Source organism: Desmodus rotundus, chromosome 2, assembly GCF_022682495.2.
Source record: "Desmodus rotundus isolate HL8 chromosome 2, HLdesRot8A.1, whole genome shotgun sequence".
NCBI classification, from domain to species: Eukaryota; Metazoa; Chordata; class Mammalia; order Chiroptera; family Phyllostomidae; genus Desmodus; species Desmodus rotundus.
The window spans coordinates 147446328-147461225 of NC_071388.1; the positions used below are offsets into that span (position 1 = coordinate 147446328).

Consider the following 14898-nt stretch of genomic DNA (forward strand, 5'->3'; position numbering starts at 1 on the left):
CTAGAAGATAAAAACCAGGTTGCTCAGGAGAGTCTGCCGTTTCTGGGTCTGAGACTTGAATGTTTTCTCCTGTGAGTCACCTTTGAGAGACCACTGTATGATAAAGCAAACAGCATCCCTAGTAGTTTGTCTCTCTAAATGACAAAATCAGGCTCATCTGGCTTTTTCTTCTATTACTGAATAGAATGTAAATGGCTGGAATAGCACCTTAGCTGAAAGTAATTCTCCAGGAAGCTATTTCTGACACTCCTGTTTGGCTCAAGGATGATATTTAGCGTTTATAGATGGATGAGTCAATTTCAGGTTGTCCGAGCCTTTCAGAGTCCCGTGTGGCAATGGGTACCGAGATATGAGATGCCCTGTGTCACAGTTCACTGTGCAGGTGCACAGGGTGCATGCCTTGGCAAGAGAAATGACCCTCAGGGTATGTAAACCTAATCTCAGGAGAATCTAACAGCACAAGTACCCTGGAAGGAAATACACCCTTTAAACCTCTTGACTCCCATAGGCTATGCAACAACCTTCACATATAAATTTGATGAAAATGGGCTTTATTCTTTTTCTTCTTGCATTATTATCAGTGGGGTATTGTTTTCACATTAGTTCAGATTTCATGGGATGAGGTGGCAGTATGGCCACAGCAGGAATCTTACTCTGGTTTGGGGGGACGGGTCTTACTCTTGGGGATGGGTCCAGCAACCCACAGTGAGGAGCCCACCTCCTTACCCTGGGCCTTCCTCTGCCCACCTACACTCCCCAAGGGCATGGAAGGGGTCACACAGGATGGCCACAGCAGGAATCTTACTCTGTTTTGTTTTTTTTTTTTCCTGACTGCAGTTACGTTATGTTCATTTCAGACTATTTGTTAAGTTCAAAAAAGTGTAGAGGAAAATCTCTAATTCTGTCATTCAGAGATAATTGCTGTATTTTTAAGTCAGGTTTATTAAGGGTGAGTTATGGCAAAATTCCCTCTTTGTGGCATACATTTTTATGATTTTTGACATGAGTTGTGGCATGAAGTTGTATAACCACAATCAACATACAAAATATTTCCATTAACTCTCCAAAACAAGGCAACCACTTACAAGTGGTTTAAAATAAAAATGGTTATAATAAAAGTTTACTACACATTATTGTCATTTTTTTTTAAATATAGGTTTGAGGTAATTACTCTGGCAGACATTTTTATCTTGTTTTTTAAATGTCCTTTGATACCAGGCCTAAATTTTAGTGGCTCCCATTTGCCTGAGGGATTGCCAAGGGGGCAGATACTCTAGGGCCGGACCAGCAGCCTAGGGATGCTGATTCAGCAGTGGTTAGCGATCACTCCAGCCTTGCACTGACAAGCTGCACCCTGTGAGTGGAAACTCGGACAGAGGAAATACTGCAAGGTGGATTTAGCCTTCAAATGTACGAGGTATGGCCTGTGCTGCATGTCTCATGCCAGCAGAGGAACCGTATTAGTGGTTCAGCTTTTTGTGTACCAAAACTGTAGAAAGAGAGTATAATTTGAGTTGTAGAGTCTATAAAAAATATGATGATCTTAGAATTCAAGAAACTATTTCTGAGACTTTATTGTACTGAATTTCCAAGCTATTCATAAGCTATTCATAATTGTAGACTTGGAATCTAACTGTTACCCAGAAACTGAGAAACTTTGTCAGTTACTTCTGGATAAGTTGTAGATGGGTAAAGAAGAAAGTTTGTTTGTTTGGGCTACATAAATTGGTTCTACATATTTTATCTAGTAAATCATAGCTTGTCCTTTCATTAAGATAGAACACTAACTTTTTATTTATATTGAAACCAAAAAGAGATAATTAGACCTTTTAATAATTATAGAAATTATTAGATGTTAATGGTAACTCATAATAGTAAAGCACAGTTTTAGGTTTTCATGTTGAATTTCGTACATTAGTTAGAACCTGATTACCCCATTTGGAAGCAGATAGTCCCTTTACCTTGTCCATGCTTTAACTGGCTTCTGCTGGTATTAGAAAGTTACTCTAGACCCTGAGAAAAACACTCTTTATATCAGCTGAATAAGGGGGGAAGTGTTTGGCAATATTGAAATCAAGTAACTTCACAGTCTCACTAAAATTATCTCTACCTTTGCAGTTAGTTTGAAGGTCATGCTGTCTTGACAAATGGTCTTATTATTGCCCCTTAAGAAAAGAACCGTGTTATTTTTTTAATAAAAAGATTTGATTCCCCACTGCCATTCAGATATTTTTATACTTTATAGGGTCCCCTCCTGGTGCCCATCAGGCTTCCGTTGATACTAATGAAAATTCTAACAAGTGCTGATAGTAGCAGAAAAGGCTTTTTCATGGTTCAAGTCTTTTCTTCAGCAATTATTTTTAAGTCATTATGAAATAAACCTTCCCAATGATACATTCTTTAAAAATGAAGACTCCTGGAAAAGACTGAATGTTTGTGCCTTGACAGTTTATTACTTATGTAACATACCACTTCAGGACAATGCTTGATAAAGTCCTGTCCCTTTGACCAGCTGGTACTCTCACCAGCCAAAACCTGAGTTCTTTAGATAACAGTTTTATTGAGATATGTCACCATAATTTTAAAGTATGCAATTCAGTATTTAGTATTTTCACAGAGTTGTGCATCCAACACCACTGTTTAATTTTAAAACATTTTCATCACCCCAAAAAGAAACTCTCCACCCATTAGCACTCCTTCCCCATTCTTCCCTCCCCACAGCCCCTGTTCCACCACTGTTCCCCCACACCACTGTTCTACTTTCTCTGTCTATGGATTTGCCTATTCTGAACATTTCCCATATGATATAATAGAATGTATGGCCTTTGGCAACTGACTTGTTTCACTTAGCATACATGATGTTTTCAAGGCTCATCCATATTTAGCATGTATCAGCATTTCATGCATTTTTTATTTTTAAATAATATTCCATTGTATGAATATATACCACATTTTGTGTATTCTTCATCAGCTAATAAGCATTTGGTTTATTTCCTCTTTTGACTGTTGTGAATAATGCTACTGTCTCTCAGGTCTTAAGAGGGGAAAATCCCAAGGGTTTTGCTCTGAGCATTCAGACACAAAAATGATACAGAGATTTCCCCATGGCCTCTGTGCCCATCCTCCTACGCCCTCACAAGGACTTGTCTTCTTTCCTTTCTCCTTGTCTTTGTTATGGGAAATTCTTGTACATTGCTGAGCTGGTCGTCCCTGTTGAGTTACTTGTAAGTGCATAGTAGATACACCTATTTGGGAGTCCTGTGGTAGTCATCAGAATATACGATAGTTCCCCCAATTTTCTTTCTTCGTGTTGTAGTTGGTCACTAGTAACTCTTCTAATGGTCAAACAAATAAAAAAGCTCTCTGATTTCATTTCTAATTCAGACTAAATGAAGAATAAACTATTTGCTATTTGAATGTAATTATCAGAAACCCTCCTGGGATCTCTGCAGTGAATATTTATTAAGTGGATGCTCTTATCAGGAAATGTAGCAACTGCATTTTTACAATACAGCTCCTGCTGTAAACAGTAAAGAGTCCTCTATCTCAAAGATACGAATGGGTCTGTGGCTCTCACCTGCAGCTCTGCAGAAGTCATTAACCTGGAGCAGTTTGCTCAAGCACAGTTCTTCCAGAAGGCATTTTAACAATTATTCTCCTTGCCATTCCTGTCACAAGCCAGTTTCATCTGGGACATACAAATCCAAGTAGCAACTATCTCTACACATTTGAATTAAACATATAAACTAAGTCTTCTGTAGGGCAAGTGAAGCCAAGATAACTGAACCAGTATTCCCTTAAGCTAACCTATTTTAACCTAAGAATGTGATCATGTAGAATTTGGATTTTAAGCACCAATTAGTTTTCATAAGTAATAAAAAAAATATTTTATGGGCCTAGGACATTGTACAACAAAATGTTTTAACCACAGTGAATAAATATTTCAAAATGAATTGCCTGTTTCTTATACTGAGCATTTTATTATGTTAAGTGAGTGATCTGGTTAGAAGGAACCACAAGAAGAAATCAGGTTTATATAGTTAGCATCAAAGTTTCACAGTGTTTTAACATTTTAAAATACATTTACTTACATATGGTAGCAGCCTAGCTGTGTTAATTTTCCTAATTAGTGAAGAGAAAAATACTTGTTAAAATTTAGAGGCCCATGCACTTAAAATATATGTGCCATGCCATAATTTAGTTATCTATTAAAAAGCTATTTTAACTAAAATAACATTATTTTATTGTGTGATTTTTCATAGGTCACATTCAATAATTACTATTCTTAAAATTAGTAACAGTGATGAGTTATGGAATCAGTACAAGAATAACCCCACCCTTAGTCATTAGTTTTTTTAAATCATTGATATATATTGATAAATTATTATTTGAATAAGTTGTATAGTATATTTCAAGTTGCTTCCTGAAAAAGTTTACCTTTACTAATGTATAGGGATTAATAATTATTTTAATCATATGTTTTATTATTACTACCCTTTTGGGGTTTAATCTGTATCTTGAGAAATGCTAAAAAGTAATAAGTACAGGGAAATGTATAACAAAAATTTAAGTACCTGACATTTGAAAATTACTGATAATTCCTCATTGATGTTTCTATTTTTAAAAATATACATATATTAAACATAAAATTTGAGCACCCTTTGCCCCATTCTTTCTTCCCAATTGCTAACCACTGTTGTCTTCAGGTTTATTTTGTGTTCTTTCATATCATATACATGCTCGGCCAATATTTTCTTTTTTGCTTTTTTCATCTACACAAATGTTACAGTCTATGTATCATTGTGTATCTTGATTTTTCTACGAAGTATTTGAGATCCATCCATGTTGATGTGTGTAAATCTAGGTGATGTGCGTGTATTAACCCTTCCCCACTTCTCATCCTTGACAGCATATCAGGATTTTTCAATAACTCTATAATCAGTTTTTAGTAGGGATGTGCAAATACTTTCCTCCACTGAAACAACTACTATATCGTGTTTATATTTTCTATTCAGTGTGTTTTGGGGGGGGATTTTTTAATTTTTGAATTGAATTTATATGGTGAAATTGGTTACTAAAACCACACAGGTTTCAAGTGTGCAGCTCTGTAACACATCATCTGCATACCACATTGTACACTCATCACCCGAATCATATCTCTTTCTCCACGATTTAGTTACCCTTTGCCTTCTTCCATCTCCCTCCGCCACCACTCCTTGCCTCTAGCAATAACCACACTCTTGTCTGTGTTTATGAGGGTTTTTTTTTTTACTTAGTTCTTCTATCTTTTTCACTAAGCCCTCCAACCCCTCTATTCTGAAAGCTATCAGTCTGTGTCTGTTTATGTTTTGTTTGTTAGTTTATTTTGTTCATTAGACTCTACATACAAGTGAAATCACATGGTATTTGTCTTTCTTTGACTGGCTTATTACACTTAGCATAATACTGTCCAGGCCCATCCACATTGTCTCAAAAGGTAAGATTTCTTTCTTTTTTACAGTCAAGTGGTATTTCATTGTGTAAATGTACCTGCTTTTTTATCCAGTCATCTACTGATGGGCACTTGGGCTGCTTCCAAAACATGGCTATTACAAACACTGCAATGAATATAGGGTGCATATGTTCTTTTGGATTAGTGTTTCAGGTTTCTTTAGGTATATTCCTAGTAGTGGAATCTTTGGGTCATTAAGGTAGTTTCATTTTTAATTTTTTGAGGAGACTCTGTAGCAATTTGCATTCCCACCAATAATGCACAAGGGTTCCCTTTTCTCCACATCCTGACCAACACTTGTTGTTTGTTGATTTATTGATTATAGCCATTTTTTTTTACAATTGTTTAGTTTTTATTTCATAGTCATAAACTTAACTCTGCAATCCAGCTTGACTTGGAAGGGTAAGGAAAATATGGAATCCAATTAACTGCATTGAGAACACAAAGATTATAGAACATTCCAAGTACATGGGGGGTGAGGGGGTGCGCTCCTGAATGGTCTGGTGGTCAAGATAAAACACAAGTCAAATGTACTAGTGTTGTTCAGGATCAGTAATGGTGACCTTCTTGCTGGTCCTGCTATTCCTGGCCCCGTAGCGCTCCTTGGCTGTCACAACGTCCGTGCCGTCTTTCTCCTGGCCGAAGACCACATGCTTCCCGTGCAGCCACTCGGTCTCGGCCGTGCACATGAAAAACTGGGAACTGTTTGTGTTGGGTCCAGCATTTGCCATGGACAAGAGGCCAGCACCTGTGTGCTTCAGGATGAAATCCTCATCAACAAATTTCTCCTGTAGATGGACTGGCCACCTGTGCCTTTGTGGTGTGTGAAGTCACCACCCTGGCACATAAATCCTGGGATAACTCTGTGAAAGAGGGAACCTTTTCAGCCAAAACCTTTTTCCCCAGTGCTCAGAGCATGAAAGTTTTCTGCTGTCTTTGGAACTTTGTCTGCAAACAGCTCGAAGGAGACATGGCCCAAGGGCTCACCGTTGGCAGTGATGTCAAAGAACGTGGTGGGGTTGACCATGGCCGGGTGCGGGAAGCGTCAGGGCGTTAGTGGCAGCATCTGCAAGGCTATTGGTGATAGCCATTCTGACAGGCTTGCGGTGGTATCTCATGGTAGTTTTAATTTGTATTTCTGCTGATTAGTCACATGTTTTCATATGTCTGTTGGTCATCCGTATGTACTCTTTGGAGAAGTGTATGTTCAGGTCCTTTGCCCTGTTTTTAATTGGATTGTTTGTTTGATGTTGAGTTTTGTTAAGTTCCTTATAAATTTGGGTAATAAACCCCTTAACAGATGTATCATTGGCGAATATGGTCTCCCATTCAGTGGATTGTCTTTTCATTTTGCTGATGGTTTCCTTTGTTGTGCAAGAGATTTTTATTTTGATGTAGTCCCATTTGTTTTGTTTTGGTTTTGTTTCCCTTTCCTGAGGAGACACATCACAAAAAATGCTGTTATAAAAATGTGAAATTTTGCTGCCTATGTTTTCTTCTCAGATTTTTAAGGTTTTCAGTAACATTTAAGTCTTTAATACATTTTGCATTTATTCTTGTGTATGGTATAAAAAGGTGGTCTGGTTTCATTTTTTTGCATGTAGCTGTCCAAATTGCCCAGCGCCATTTATTGAGTAGACTTTTACCCCATAGTATGTTCTTGTTTCCTTTGTCAAATATTAATTGATCATAAAGGTGTAGGTTTATTTCTGGGCTTTATATTCTGTTTCATTGATCTATATGCCTGTGTTTATGCTGTACCATGCTGTTTTAATTACTATGGCCTTGTAGTATTATTTGATGCCACTTAGTGTGATACCTCCAACACTGTTCTTTCTCAGGATTGCTGAGGATACTCAAGGTCTTTTGTGGTTCCATATAAATTTTTGGAATATTCGAGTTCTGTGAAACACGCCATTGGTATCTTGATAGGAGTTGCATCTAATCTATAGATTGCTTTGGGTAGTATGGACATTTTAATGATGTTAATTCTTCCTATCCGTGAACATGGTATGTGCTTCCACTTGTCTATATCTTCCTCGTTTTTTTCCTTCAGTATCCTATAATTTTTTGAGTATAGATCTTTTACCTGTTTGGTTAAATTTATTCCGGGGTACCTTAATTTTTTTGTTGTTGCAATTGTAAGTGGGATCGTTTACTTCGTTTCTCTTTCTTATAGTTCACTGTTGGTATATAAAGTGCCATCTATTTCTGAATATTAATTTTGTACCCTGCTACTTTACTGAATTCATTTATCAATTCTGGTAGCTTTTGGTGGAGTATTTAGTTCCTCTAGATACTATATCATGTCATCCATTAATAATGACTATTTTACTTCTTTCCATTGTGGATGCCTTTTATTTCTTCTTGTCTGATTTCTATGTCTAGTACTTTCAGTACTGTCTTGAGCAAGAGTGGTGAAAATGGACATCCCTGCCTTGTTTCTAATCTTAAGGGAAATGGTTTCATTTTCTCCCATTGGGGGTGATGTGGACTGTGTTACTGTCATACATGTCCTTTATTATGTTGAGGTATGTTACCTGTATTCCTACTTTGCTGAGAGTTTTTGTCATAAATGGGTGGTGGATTTTATCAAATGCTTTGTCTGCATCTATTGATTTGATCATATGGTTTTTATCCTTCATTTTGATTATGTGGTGTATCTTGCTTGTTGATTTTCAGATATTGTACTAACCTTGCATCCCCAGAATAAATTTCATTTGATCATGATGTATGATCTTTTTAATGTATTGGTGGATTCTGTTTGCTAGTATTTTGTTGAGGATTTTAGCATCTGTGTTCATTAGGGATATTGGTCTATAATTTTCTTTATAGCATCTTCATCTGCTTTTGGAATTAGTATAATGCTGGCATTGTAACATGAGTTTGGGGGTCTTCTCCCCTCTTGAATTTTGTGGAAGAGTTTGAGGATAGGTATTCTTCTTTGAATGTTTAGTAAAATTCCCCTGTGAAGCCATCTTGTGCAGGACTTTTGTTTGCTGGGAGTTTTCTTTTTTCAATCTTCACCCAGGATACATTTATTGATTTGAGAGAGAGACACAGACACACACATCAGTGTGGGAGAGAAACATCAGTTGGTTGCCTCTCGTATGTGTCCTTATCAGGGATCAAACTCATAACCTAGGTATTTGCTTTGACCAGGAATGGAATCCATGACCTTCTTTGCACAGAACGACACTCCAACCAAGTAAGCCACATTGGCCAGGATGCTGAGAGGTTTTTTGTTTTTTACTGCCTTGACTGCCGTGAGTTGTGTTTTGTTTTGTTTTGTTTTGTTTTATTACTGCCTTGATTTTGTTAGTTGTAATCAGTGTTGAGATTTTTTTATTCTACTGATTCAGTTTTGGAAAATTGTGTATTTCTAGGAGTTTATCCATTTTGCCCAGCTTGTCCAATTTGTTGGCATAGAGTTTTTCTATATATTTTCTTACAGCCTTTTATATTTTTATGGGGTCGGTTGTTACATCTCTTTCATTTCTGATTTTATTTATTTGGGTCTTCTTTCTGTTTTCCTTGAGGAGTCTAGATAACAGTTTGTCAATCTTGTTTACCTTTTTGAATAACCAGCTCTTGATTTCATTGATCTTTTGAATTTTTTTAGTCTCTATGTCATTTATTTTTGCTCTAATCTTTATTCTTTCCTTTCTTCTACTTACTGTGGGCATTGTTTGTTCTTTTTCTAGTTCTTTTAGGTGTAGGGTTAGATTGTTTATTTGAGATTTTTCTTGCTTGAGGTATGCCTGCCTGTAATGCTATGGATTTTCCTCTTAGGACTACTTTCACTGTGTCCCATAGATTTTGGGTTGTTATGTGTTCATTTTCACTTGTATCAAGGTAATTTTGGATGTCTTCCTTGATATCATTATGACCAATTCATTGCTCAGTAGCATGCTATCCAACCTCCATGTGTTTGAATGCTTTTTAGTTTTATTTTAATTGATTTCTAGTTTCATACCATTGCATTGAGAGAAGATGCTCAATATGATTTTAATATTCATGAATGTAAAAAGACTTATTGTGTATCCTAATATGTGGCCTATCCTAAGGAATGTTCCATGTGCACTTAAGAAGAATGTATATTCTGCTGCTTTAGAATGAAATGTTCTGTAAATATCAATTAAATCCATCTGGTAAGATGTGTCATTGAAGGTCACTGTTGCCTTGTTGAATTTTTTGTCTGGATAATCTATGCATTGCTGTCAATGGGGTGTTAAAATCCTCTATTGTGACTGTATGACTGTTGATCTCTCCCTTTTTGTCCACCAAGATTTTCTTCATATACTTAGGTGTTCCAGTGGGGTACATATTTGTTTACAAGAGTTACATCCTTTGTTGGATTGATCCCTTCAGTATTATATAATGTCCTTTGTCTCTTGTTATGGTCTCTAGGTTATTTTATTTAACTGCTATTATATATCAGAATATTAAACTGTTCGGCCATTCCCCTATTGAAGTACATTTCACTTCCACTTTTTAATATTATAAGTAGTGTAACAATGAATATTTTTAGACATATCTTCTGGTTTACATAAGTAAGATTCTAGAAAATATGTTATTAGAAGTAAAATATTTTGGGTCATAATGAAAGCCCATTTTCAGTTTTTCCGGATCTTGCTGAATTGCTTTTTGAAGTAATGTTAACAACTGTATCCTCTCAAATAGTGCATGAAAAAGTTTCAGGATCCTGTTCCAGGGTCCAAAAAAATGTTGTTTCCTTTTGTCCAACATTTAATATTAGGCAGGTTCTTTAAATTTCACCAATCTAATGTTATTTTATTTTGTTGGGGGGTATTTTGGGGTTTTTTGTTTGTTTTTGGATGATGACTAGTCAGGATGAGTCTCTTTCTTTTCATATCTTTATGATCCATTTCAGATTCCCATTTTGTAAATGTGTAATTTTGCTTTTTTCAGGGGGTTCTATCATTAGTGGGGGTTTTTTTCAGCTGAAATAACTGAGATGTGTATCTTAAAATCATACAACACATCTTAGCACATTACAGTACAAAGTACACCATTTTAATGTATTTTTAGAATACATATATTTTAGTATTGTGACAAGTATGTAGAAGGAACAACCTTCTATACGTGATATATAATAGATGCTAAATTATCTAGATATGCATCTTAGTATAAGTGAAAGCCCAAAGAGGTGATACTAACATTACTATTTCCTCATTTTCTTTAGTGACTTTTTTCCTGCAAATGTTTGTGATTTCTTCTGAATTTATGCAATAAATATCAATGCCTTTGCTTTATTGAATAGATAGATACAAGGATACAAAGGCCTCAAAATTTGCAGTGTTGCAGAAGGGCTCATTATGCCTAACTAGCAAAATGACAAAGCACCTTGGTAGCAGCATAAATATATGTCTCCATTTTATCATTTTTAATTTTGTGAAGAGCGCTGTATTGGTCAGATTAGGTTTGCTGTCCTGACTCTCTTTCAGGAATGCTTACGTTGGTGTCTTTGTTTCTCATATTCTTAAGTGAAACACTTGTTTATAATTATAGGGAGGAGAACAATATTCATTTAGCACCTATTGCATAACAGACACTCATTCTAGATGTTTTATACCCATTATTTTCTAACTATTTAATAGAATTTTTTCATTTTGGTTGATGTTTTTTTGTGCTTTAGTTTGCTTCAGTTTTAATTATTATACACCTGAATTTATCATGAGGATGATATTTTTCCTTGAAAATAGTGTTGTGCTACTGGAGTGTCAGTAAACGGTTTGAGAAAGTGTCACCTAACTTCCCTCTGCCACCCCGATAGACAGTCTGTATAAAATCATGCCTGCTAGGAAAGACAACTGTGAAACTCCTACGCCACAGCCCTGTGTCCACTGCTGCTAGTTTGTTTCTCCTTTTTGGAAAGTCTGGAGTGGCTACCATTTCTGTTCTTGATGGGTCAGAAACACGTTACAGGAAGTCATGTAGGTATTAATGTAGAGAGTCTGGAAAACAGTCTTGAAAAACATATTGTCCAGTTTGTTCTTTTGGGGAGAAAATTTGTTATTCCTTCACTAAATCACTGTAATCTCCACGATGAAATAAAGGAAAGTTGATATTAAGTTCACATTCCCCTTACCGTTTGACAGGTTAAGGACAGAGCAGAAAGACTCGTGTGTGTCATGGGATGTTTCCTTAACCCTTCAGAGAATGACCTACCTACACAGCTCTAAGCCAGTGATGCGTGGAAAGGGAAATTTGAAATGTGATTTTCTACCTAAAAGTGAGAGCCATCCATTAGTGCATTTTCAGCAGTTAATCAGCTTGCTGTAAAAATGAACATGACATGTCTGCCAAGGGGAGGAAAAAACAACTGATGAGTTTGTAGTGCCTGAATTGTTATTATAGCCATCCTCCCTAAGGCTTCACAATTTATTTAATAACAAATCAATCTAATCTGTTTCTTGCATAGATTTTCCTACTCTGCTGTTGTGTTACTCCACAATTAAATAGGTGGAAAAGCACTCTGAAGCTGAAGTTGGAAAAAAAGCATGTAGGCTACAGATTTTCAAGGCTAAAAAACAAAATCTTGTACAATTGTACATTTTAACCACTGTCAGATAGTTTAGATACAACAGTTGGTATTAATGGAGTACTTATAATCCAAGAAGGAATGTCTTTAGAGAACGTATATGTGTTTATTTCTTCTCACTTTATTTTTTTTTGAAAAGGAACAATAAACAGCCAATTATTCTAGAAGCCTATGATGTGTAGTCTCTGCTTCAGAACAAGCCAATTAAAGGTTGATCTATCACCACGCACCTTTAGTTATGTTATCAGTAATAGTGCTATTTGAGCCACAGAGAAAATTCATATAATCTTAACAACCATGATACAAGAACTGGTATTAGAAAGTACAAAATACAGATTTATATCTATTTTCTGCATTAGCAAAATAATTTTCAATAAAAACTTATTTATAAGTAGTAAGTACAACCCTATTTTATTGTATTCCATGTGAACATAAATACAAAGATAGAAATTACATTATTATTTTTTAATTCTCACCCAAGGATATGCTGTATTGATTTTAGAGATAGAGGAAGGGGGTGGGAGGAGAGAGAGAGACGAGCATTGGTGTATGAGAAAGAGAGAGACATTGACTGATTGCCTCCCACATGCACTCCATTGGGGGGTCAGACCTGCAACCTTTTGGTGTGTAAGATCCTTTTCCAACCACCTGAGCCCTCTGGCCAGGGCAGAAAATGTATTATTGATGTTAGTAGTATATTAAGTCTAGAATTTAAAACCTTGGGTGCATTTTGCAACTACTAACAAAATAATGTACCTAGATCAGTGATCACCAATAGCTTCTAAAATCACTAGCTGGAAAGATGATGGGAAACTTTACAGTGAATGGATCGGGCAAATAGCACCTGAACCCACTGATCTACCTGTATATGTGTCACCAAACAGAAGTCACGGTCTACTGATGCGATACAATAGGAAGTACATCACGTCACCTATGATGCATTCTTGCTCCAAAATTGCTCAACCATCTAGATATAAATATCAATTCATAGGAAATTCAGAGACAGAGAAATGATAAAGCTGATTCTCCACTTCTGTCATATTGCAAACCATTGTTCCTCTTTTCTTATTTCTCCAAAGAATGATGGACCTAAATCTAGGAATTTAAAGCAATTTTGTCCAACCACTTCCCATGTCTGGTTGCCATGGAGGGTGCCTATTCAGTTGAACAGTGTTTATGGATCAGCCATTACACCTCAAAAATGTGTTTTTGAGAGACTTTACCCTGTTCCTCCATTATTGTTATCATCATTCTTTCTCATTTATTCTTACAGACTTTTTTCTTTTCATCCCCCTATTCAGTAGTATGGGAAATGTGCACATTTATGTGTTGGGGATAAATAGAGAAGAGAAGGAGACAAGGGAAGTAAGGAGATATGGGACAAATTAGGAATCCAGGAGAGTGTTCGGGAGAGATTTAAAGCATTCTGGAACCACTTTCCTAGATTCCATACCGCTTACTACACATAAATGTAGCGTATGCTATGCCAAATGTTGACTTTATCCTTGTTTGTCTATTCTTTTTTCCAGGGCGGTTGTTGTTGATCGGGTCTGTACTCTACCCCACATGTGAAATCATTCCTCCTTCAGCACTAAAATGGCTATTTTATGATGTTTGCTCATGAATCAAGAGCTGAAAATGCTAACACACCTTAAGACAATTTTCTTCAAAAAGCAAAGCAGAAATTTAAGAAATATATTATGTTCTTTTTACACTCATCATGAGAATAAAATTTTTCTCAAAGAACCTCTGTTGTTTATAACATAAGTTCTTACTCTGGATAATATCATTTTTAAACACACCAAATTTAATAGTGCTTTTACATGAGTATCAAAGAATTGAATGTGAATAAGTCATTTGCTTTTGACAGGATAAATAATCAGGAGAGTATAGGACTAATAAAAAATTAGGCTTATGATATCTGAAAATTTATTTTAAATAAATTTTTCCTGAGTTTTTCAAAGCGTTTTAAATTCTACATGATGTACAAAGTGATGCTGTATACATCATAAAGCTATTTACAATGATGAATTTTTAAGAGATTTGGATGACAGCCAGGGTTCTGTTAGTATAGATCTCTACAGCTTAGTCCTGTGCTCCATCTCATGTAAAGCAAGTACAAAAACAGGATCTTGCCCTTCTTACCAATGCTAACTTTATTTAGAAAGTGTAAGATTTGAATTGTTTTATACATTTCTTTTTTTAAGCATATTTGTATGTTCTTTTTCATTTTAAACTTAAATTTTTTTTCTTCGTTTCTTCACCTTTGGAGGGTTGTGGAAGAATAGAAATGAGGAAAACTGGCATTTTGTAGACCACTGACATATATAATTTGCAGTAGTCCAGCTATTCCGAGACTTGACCCTTTGCCTAAATAGCATCCTGAGTTATGACAGAATACTTAGGAAAGAGTCTAGTGCTGTGTTTAGCTGTTTTACTATTTTCATCTCAGTTGCTTTTACTCTTTCAAATGTCAACCAAAATGTTAGAAAACACTTCTATTCTAATTTCTACTTTCACTGGTTGGAAAACTTATTGTGGGATGGGCTTAAATGGAAGTCATGCTTCTTCCAAAATGGGTTCGCCTCCAGTCCCTATAAAAGTTTCTAGAATTTTTGAATGGGCTATTATCTAGTATTTTCTCTTCCTTTAATGTTGTTTGCTGTGTATCAGATACATGATTTTCTCTCTTTAGAGGACTGTGTGTAATACTATTTATTTGTATCTTACCTTTTCCTGGAATGCATTTTAGGCAGCTGTTCTAAGGGCCCAAAAATACGGTAGAGTAGCATGAGTGAAAAGTGGGGTGAAGAACAAGGGTGAGAACAAAGTAGAGCCAGTA

The 14898-nt window shown here is 35.9% G+C and overlaps 1 protein-coding gene and 1 pseudogene across 12 annotated transcripts in view; one reads left to right on the forward strand and one right to left on the reverse strand.

Moving 5' to 3' along the window:
* Positions 1 to 14898, forward strand: part of PKP4 (plakophilin 4) — a 239995-nt gene that overhangs the window by 139263 nt on the left and 85834 nt on the right. The gene's annotated exons all lie outside the window — the stretch shown is intronic.
* LOC112322177 (peptidyl-prolyl cis-trans isomerase A-like) lies at positions 5331 to 6883 on the reverse strand (annotated as a pseudogene).